Source organism: Acyrthosiphon pisum, chromosome A2, assembly GCF_005508785.2.
Source record: "Acyrthosiphon pisum isolate AL4f chromosome A2, pea_aphid_22Mar2018_4r6ur, whole genome shotgun sequence".
Classification (NCBI taxonomy): Eukaryota; Metazoa; Arthropoda; class Insecta; order Hemiptera; family Aphididae; genus Acyrthosiphon; species Acyrthosiphon pisum.
Window position 1 is genome coordinate 107,830,328 of NC_042495.1, and position 9,482 is coordinate 107,839,809.

A 9,482-nucleotide genomic window follows, 5' to 3' on the forward strand; every position below is an offset into this window, starting at 1 on the left:
TACGTTTTATACTTTCAGAGGAGGTGCAGCAGATGGGGAAATCAACGGAATAGACTCCCCGAGGCAGTGTGCTATCTCCGATCCTCTTTATAGAATGTACTCCAAGCCAATATTAAAATTACATAAAATAAATAACAAGGACCGAGGGAGGAACAATCGCTCTATCACTCCCCTCGTATTCACCACCGCCATAGACTATAATACATAATATACATTTTAAATTTAGTTCCAAAACTTATTTTCTAAATATAATCTATGGGTAAATATAAAAATGAATGTCCGTCTATCTCTCTGTATGTCCTTTATACATACCTCAACGACTGGACTGATTTTGATGAAATTGTATACGCGTGTTTGAGTGGTTATACAACCATGCAAGTTCAACCCGGCTGATACTCAAACAGAGATTTTGAGATTTACAATGGAAATGTTTGTTTATATTTGCTTATATTGTTTTTTTATATAGTTTTTAGTTTTTAGAAATTATTTTGTATATTGGTTGCCATTGGTCAATCGGGCCAATCAGGTACAAGCATGCACAAAATAAAATTGTCACACACTGTTTACCAAGGGGGCTGAGTTGCACTTAAAGCCCCTCGTCGGCGTGATATGCTGCAGTCCCACTTTGTCCGCGATTCGACGTAGCTAGTCGCCAGTCGGATTGCCCACCAGGGTGACTGAGTTGCACTTACTGCAGCGAGTTATACTCAAAAGGAGTTGAACAATAGCGTTTTTTTTAAGAGCTGTCATTTTTTACGGAAAACGATATGTTTTTATAATATTCTAGTTGGACGAGTATAGATAATACTTTTATATAAAAACAATAGTGGTTAAATTGAGTAATATTTTATTTTACAAATCGTTTCAAATATACCTAGTTGATTTTAAGTTTTATAAACTAATTATATTTGATTACAACGAAATGGTCAAAATCAAAACCAGTCGTAGTTCACTCATGTTCGCTGTTTGCAAGCTTGTAAACTAAAATTTGTGAAAGGCTCTACTAAAGCCAAATGTCATTAATTTTTACAAAACTTTTGAAGGTAAATTTGTCATAAGCAATTTGAAGTAAATTAATGTATCAACCACTAAAATGTTTATGAAAGTATTATCAACTTGATAATGTAAAAAAAATAACTGTGGAAAGGTATAAATTATAGTATCACAAAAATAGATAAGTTCATGCATAGTGTAAATAATAAAATATGAACAGATTTTTTTGTTTGTTGGTTTTTTTCCGTTACCACGACATGATAAAAAATACAATTTTTATATTTACTACACGTAAATAATATTATGTTTCCCATATTATATTGTCAATCGCCATGATAATAATATGTAATAATATTACATTATAATTTATAGCGCGGCCCACCCTCGAAGGGTTGTAATAATGTTTATTAATGCGAAAACACGTATTAAAATATTATAATACGCATATCATTATTTGAAGATGACTGACAACAATTTATAATTATAATTATATTTATAATTATTGGGAACATTTAAAACGAAAAAATTACAAAAGTACGACACGGGGACAATTTATTATTATAAGGCACGACTGTCGCCGTCGTATTATTTATATAATTTAAATATCTCACTAGCCGAAAAAAAAAAAAATGCTTTTAAGTATCTGGGGCATACCTAGCTATTACTTACAGGCAGTACATATAAATTTTCGTAAATGTCTGTTATACAGCGGTTTCACTCTGCGTAGTTATATGGTATACAATATTTACATAAATTAAGTTAAATGCACGCGAATATATATTATGTAGGTATATATACTGCAAGCGTGATTACTACTATCGGGGTGTATATACATATTATGCTTGATAAATTAATTACGTTTTATCGCAAACTATTAATTAATGTTTTAACACGATAAAATCATTTAGTACAAAACAGTTATTAGGATTAGTTTATAAATTATGGATTTTCTTCTTATATACAATATATAATGAGCAGCCAACGCATAATGAAAAGGCTGAAATATATAACCGTTATATTTATGCAAACAGTTTAACCGTGGGATCCGGTGGTATCTCAAAATATTTAATGGACGCCTGGACCGCGGTTGTTAGAAGCATATAAAATAATATACGTATTACACATTAATTGAATTAGTGTTATATACCTATTCGAACGAATATCTTAAAAAAAAAAAAACCATTTTATATAATATGTACATAATAATTATTGTAGTCGATCGTGATATTTCTATGTATCGTACCTAAATAGGTTTGGTTTATATTATATACCTACGCGTATTTCGTTCGAAAAGTCGCCGCCGTGAGTGCAACCGCTATCAACGCGCGACGGGATATCGTTAATGTATATTTCGCATCATAAATAGTTTTTTGGGAAGCGGATCACGATTTTAATTAAAATAACCCTTTTCTCAGAATCATCGAAAAAAAAAATGGTGCGATACGGCACGCAATGCGACCGACCGAGACGAGGAGCTCAGCTATATAATGATATATTCGCAGCTAGAAGTGAATTTGTCGGACCCTCCTTTGGTATAACCGTTTGCAGTGGCGCACAATGACAGAAATCATATTATACGTTTGTCGTCCACTGTTTCAGTCCGACCGGCGCAGGGTACTTTTCACGAAAATATTGTCACAGCCCAGAAACTTAAACGAAATACACGTTATACTGCACCTACATAGAAGTGCTCGACTTGACTTTACGACGGGGTGTGTCGCTGATACGCTATGATATAGTGGACAAACGGTATTTATAGGCCACGCATTGTTCTTCGATTCTCAAGACCGTTTAAAAATTACCTTTTCTGTTTACTTGTCTATGAGATTTTTCGATTCCAGAAATTTAAATTGTAATAAGTAACATATTTTTTATATTGTTAAAATAAAAAAATACGCATTTATTACAGCATTAAAAGTGTTTAGGTATTTAATTCTATCGGAGAATATATTGTATCATTTTGTAAATTGTAGAATGTTTTACAATATGGTCTGTGATAACAAAATGTAGGGTATTATAATATGCGGTGAATATTCTTGATCGGTAGTTTTATAGGTAAACGATTAAGGACATTATACATTTTTGACCGAACTATTAAGAACACTTAAATTTCACAAAGAACTCACAGCTGATCCGAATAACTAATACGACTGAGAACGAATTTACGTGCGACGATTTAATTGGCCTATCAAACGATGCAGCTCGTTGAATTTTTTTGAACTGAAAATTTAAGTGGAACGAAAAGTAATAATAATAATATATATTATTAAAATAAGTTACTATGAAAGTATATAAATAATGTGTGTAGTAGAAATGTTCAAAGTTATAGTCATAAATTATAATAATTATAATCTTAAAAAAAAATATATTACGAGTACATAAATAATAGCTTAATAAATAATATTAAGTTTTAATAAATTGACTATAATTTATGTCAAATTCCGGATAGCGTAAACCGAAATAATATTATTCTAAATATATTTTAAACAAAATTAACTCAATTTTTATTCTACTATATTTTGTCTTTTTTCTGTACTCAATTCTTTGTTTCTGGTATCGTAGCCCTTCACCACTCTGAAAAATCATCTTCAACTTTTTCAAAAATTTAAAGTAATAGACCGTAATCGACTTCAGCCACTTTTCTAGGTAAAGTTTTACTATTCTTACTAGACTTTTTGTGTACATTTTTAAATTATTGGTTTTTGCTACCTATTTATTTAGGTCTATGAAAATTATTAAATATGCCAACGTTGGCGAGCAAATTTGCTTCCTCACTCGTATAGTCGTATTATACCGACTTTACGCACCTACTAATACGATAAGTAAACAAATCTTTTTATGTCTACTTCATCAGGCGACTGCTGTTTTTTATTTAGTTTATTTTTCAATCCTTTTTTAAAACAATAAAAAGTAATCTTTCTCATTCTCCTATTCACAATAATGTGCTTATTAAATTATATTTTAAACACATAATAGTAACAACTGATAGTAATAATATTGTGTGGGCACATGTGGTGTAAAATCGTTATTTTTCGCTTTCTTATTTCTTATTTCATGTTCGGTAGTGAGCTGTAAACATTTGCGAATAATCAATTTCGCGTACAACAGATACGAATATGAGATCAATACGTACGGCACAACGGTCATTTATTATGATTTTTTTCCTCCGATGCCAACGCTCTCGCGGAAAAATACAGTCTGACATATCAAACTGACGTGTTTCTTTTACGTCGGATAGATTTATTACGTGGCGTAGACTTAACCGGTAACACACTCGCTTATACACCTCCTGTAATGTACAACACATATATAGATTATAGGTGCACCGTACACCTATATGCGTTTGTTTGGTTGTTTGTTTGTGTTTCGCGATTAACATTGGGCACCTATAATATCGTGTGGGTTGTGGGTATATTGTATTTAAATGTATAATATTACATAAAATAATACACCGCACACTTGCGCACCCGCGTTTTACACCATTGTCAGAGGCGTGCGCTGCACTGGGTGGGAGGGTGATAAAGGTGTCACATCCCCCCAGCTTAGGCTTATTTTTGTCACATAAAATATATTTTAAGCTACAAAACAATGAAAGTAAAAAAATTCACCGCTGTATTTCACTGCTGTACTGCGTGGTCTGAGAATAGTAAAACATGCACACCTACCCCCTCCGCCTTTAAAAATTCATAGTATCTTCTATTAGATATTTTTCCTTTTAGAAGAAAAATTGGGAAATCGTAGATATGTTTTTGGGTATAGTGCGGTGAAAAATTAATATCCGTGTACCATGTTACATTTCGTTAGGAAATTAATTTAATTTTTTTATTTCGTTGGTTTGAGTTTATATGGAAATGAGCAAAGCGTTACGAAAATTGGCCTCGCAAGAAAAAAAAAAAGTCGTACCCAGCCCAAAAATGTATTATCTATGTTAAAAAAGCTGAGCCCGTGACCGAGTCCATTATCACGGCAGCATTATTGTGACAAAAAAATTCTTCTGTCAATGTAGGTACGCTAGATAAAGATATTATACAAAGCCCCTTTGCACGGTCAACGCTATTCGGTTGACCTAGCTAGCACCTACGCGTTGTATAATGAACAATATCAAATATTATTATGAAACGATATGGGATCCTCCTCCGTTATCGTAGTCTGATAACTTTCAAACTGATTAACACGCTCTAATCTCGACAGCCGAAAACCGCTCACAACTGTTTAAATCCCTTCGACTCTAAACACACCGCGAATGTGTTTAAAATGGGGTACAATATTATAATATGTTATGGACTTCATAAGTATGGAGGACTAATAACATTATGCTAATCGGTCGTAATTGATATACAGTCGAGTTAAGACGCATGGTGGTTGTTATACATTTACGTAACAACTTCAAAGTATATAATATGGTTAAATCAAACGATATTGTAGCGGCTCAAATAGTTTTAAGATAGTTTAGAATGTTAGTAAACAATAATTATTTTATAATATCGCTGTCGGCGGTTTAAATGTATTCAAAGTATTATTAAATTGTGATACTTCAAAAATTTTAGATTACCGTCTTTTTTTTATTAAACTCTCGTACATATATGATCAAAATACAATTTTTTCGTAATAATATAATAACATTATAGCCTATTATAGGTAAATTAATTACTATAGGTATTATGATAATATTCAACATTAGAATGTTAAACATCGCTAGCTACCAATTAATTGGTGCAATTGCACCTATATGGCTATATCTACATATTATACATTATTATAAGCAAATTTAAATTTCCTAAAACGATATAATAAAACACATTTATTATAATTTTCATATGTAGGTCGTATGCATACTATTTTTAGGAACTATATTGTATGAGCATTGATTAAATATACAAACTATTTATTTTATCCAATGGTACAAGTAAATAATGTGACTATATTATATTATGAGTTATGACAATATAACATAATAGTTTTATTTTTTCTGAAAATATTTCTTTTACATACCATGTTAAGTCTTTATAACTTATAAAACAACATTTTTGAAGAAAATGACATATATTCTATTTTTTTATCGTTATCGTGTGTTAAGCTTTTACTCTTTTCGATGATAACATATTAACATGCATTTTTCATTCCATATTTCGAAGCATACTATTTTCGGAGTTCATGTTTTCAACGATACAAATCAAATTTTTGACAAGAAGTTTATTAGTTATAACTTATAAGTATTTAAAGTTTATTTAAGTAGAGAAATGGACCAATATTTTGTGCAGTACCACTTCGCTCCACTCATCTAAACTTTAAAAACGTATAACTTATAAACTACTCGTCAAAAATTCAATTTTTGTACATAGAAGTGAGTACTTCAAAAATACTCTGATTTTGAATAAGAAATTAAAAATACGTGCTGTCATTATTACGATATTTAAAAAATAATTTTTTTTCATGACGTTACCTATGATGAAAAACTAATTAAGTTTGTAAATTACCTATAATATACAGTCGTGTCACTGTCGTCGCAGTATAGTAATACCGTAGTGGTAGGTATATATTATATAATAATAATAATAATATTATGGGCGCAGTGCCGAGGTGTTCGTCGTCGCCGTCGGTGTCTGTACGGTGGCGAAAGTGGCGATGGCGGTTTGTTTTCATAACAATTACTATGGAAATGCGGTTTAAATTAAGACGTCACTTTGATGTGTCGGCGGGTGCAGGACGACGAGAAGGGAATAAACCATCTCGTGGCTATATGCGCCCACGGCGCTCAAAAGTATTTTCATTGCAAACGTTCGCAGAGTGGTTAGAAGCATGACATTATTATCATTATTAAACAGAGCAACATGGCGACAGCGGTCTCGTTAACAAACACACACACACACACACACACACACACACACACACACACACACACACACGTCACACACACACACAAGTACGAATGTATGACATTACACGTGTCTTCATGGAGCGATTGTACGGGGTGGATCATACGGTATTCCTCCCCCCCCTCAAATTTGGTGTCAGCCATTTATGGGACATTGGGGGAAACATCGAGGACCGTGGTCGTTTGTGTATGTATTATTTATATTATAATATTATATTATAACACAAACGTGAATATATTATTATGTTTACGTGAGTATACGACTGTTAGCCGTGCGTGTCAAACACAGGCGAAACGTTTAATCCTAGGCGAATTGCTTCCGCGCCGCCGCTGAGATTTGAAACGGTTGTAAAATTCGTATTTCGCGACGACCAAAAGGATTTTAAAGGCTTTCCCGTTTGTATTATTTTTTTTTTTTTTATCTTTCGCGTAGACAGTGGTCTTAAAAAACGGACATGATTGCGTTTATTCAAAAAAATAAAAAAATAAAGAAAAAAAACATTCGAAAAGGTTGAATAAAAAAAAACAACAACAACGTCATATAAACCATCGCCGAATCTGTTCTTTTTATTTTCGCCGATTAAAATAGCCAAATAAAATATGGGTTACCGAATAATAATTGTAAGCACTTGTTTATTTTTTCACGATACGTTTACCCAACTACGATAGTACTTTAACGTACCTACATTCTAACGCAAACCGACAGCCCGCATACATCTTTCAATTAAACGTCGACATAAAGGCCCTATATAATAATATTATACGGCTGACGGACGTCGTGGGGGATGTTAAAAAAGAATAATTGACTGTTGAACTGTCCAAGTTTTAACGACGAGAAATGCTTAAAACGCACAAAATATCGGCTCGTGTAGTCAAACGCGTGTATCCATTAAATCGACCTATAATAATAATATATGGGTAGCTTTTTTTTTTTTTCGGATTTAACAAGGCATTCAAAAAAAATGCTCGAATAAAATACTTATTTTAAGCACATCCATCAATGTTTTCTTTGTAAATGTAAAGTGTGCGTAATAAAGGAATATACTTATAATAATATTGCAGTAGGTATTTGAATAAAAGCTTACCACATGATTGAGATAGCAATTTTCGGGGCAAGGAGTTGAGTGCGTCCTTAATCGATAAAACCATAAACCGTGAATAGGAAATAATAATACTCTGCTTACAAACTAGTAGGTACTCAATGTACTTAAAAGTTACAGCATATAAAATATAAATACATATACGTGTAATATCGGGGTGATCGTTAAGCGTGAGAACGAATTTGTGTGTGGTCGACCTCCCAATCGACAAAAATATAATATATTATATTATACGGGTAAGTACCGATTAATAATTCAGAGGCAGGTAAATGTCGTTTAACAAGAATTTTATGTATTAACATAATATATAAATATTATATACGTCCCCTCCTCCCGATTTCGAGCGGCTCTATAATGTATTCTAGTTTTTCATTAAAAGAACCCTTTGCGAATACTGAATTTTAAAATTAAACTGCACGTTAGTAACGTATGACCGAACGTTGCATTTTAAGTAACGGGAGTGCATTAGCATTTGAAATTATTAATGTCCGTGTAAAAGCGTTAGCTTGGAGTTCAGTAAAGCATTTTTTTTTCAGAGCATTTGATTGTGAAATAAAATAATCTATTCTTATAGTAAAGGTAAACAACCAAAATGACCGTGGCTGTAAATTATTAAATAAATAAATTACAAACAGCAAACAATATAAACATTCGCATCATGTTTATTTAAACAGTTAGTACTTATAGGTAGGTAGGGCGGCGTGGTAATATTTTCTATGTACATTAACATTGTTTTTCAGTAATTCTGCAGGGACATCTTGTTCCGAGGACTAAAATTAATCTTAAAATAAAATGTTTAGGTACTAAGGACAATATACATTAATATCGTACAAACATATAGTTCATAGAGTAGCTAAGTCTGACCTATTTATGCATAGAAATTCAGTAGGTAGGATTTATTTTATTTTTATTATTTGGAGAAGATTTTTTTCTTTAGTCTGCGGGAGGATGATTAGACTATGGTCATAACTACTATTATAATAGTTGGTGATAGGTCGATTTTGATTTTAAACAAGGTCATAACTACTAGTTTTTTTTTTAGATGTTAATTGCTAAAAGTATATCCGTTTTGTCCATTATTGTATAATATGTATGCAAACTGAAGTTCCGAACACGGTTAGTTGTTATAATTGGCTTACATCAACAATGCCATTTGGTATTTATCGATATTGTACAATGTCCACAAATCACTACTACAGTCATAGGTATACATAATTAATCAACACATAAACATCGAATTCAAGTATAATCAATATAATATTTAATACAGTTAGTAAACAATATAATAATTATTCATATTATAAAAAAGTTATGTTGAAGTAAATATTATAGCAGCAATATAATTACTACCTATCGTGTAATATACATAACACTAATTTAGGTATCATTAATAATATTAATACTAATGTATATTATTCACTTACATTCATAATTTTTAATTCTACAAATAATACTGCCGTGGTCTATCACAGGACAAAATATAATTAATATAATTATCTAAAACTAATTTAAAA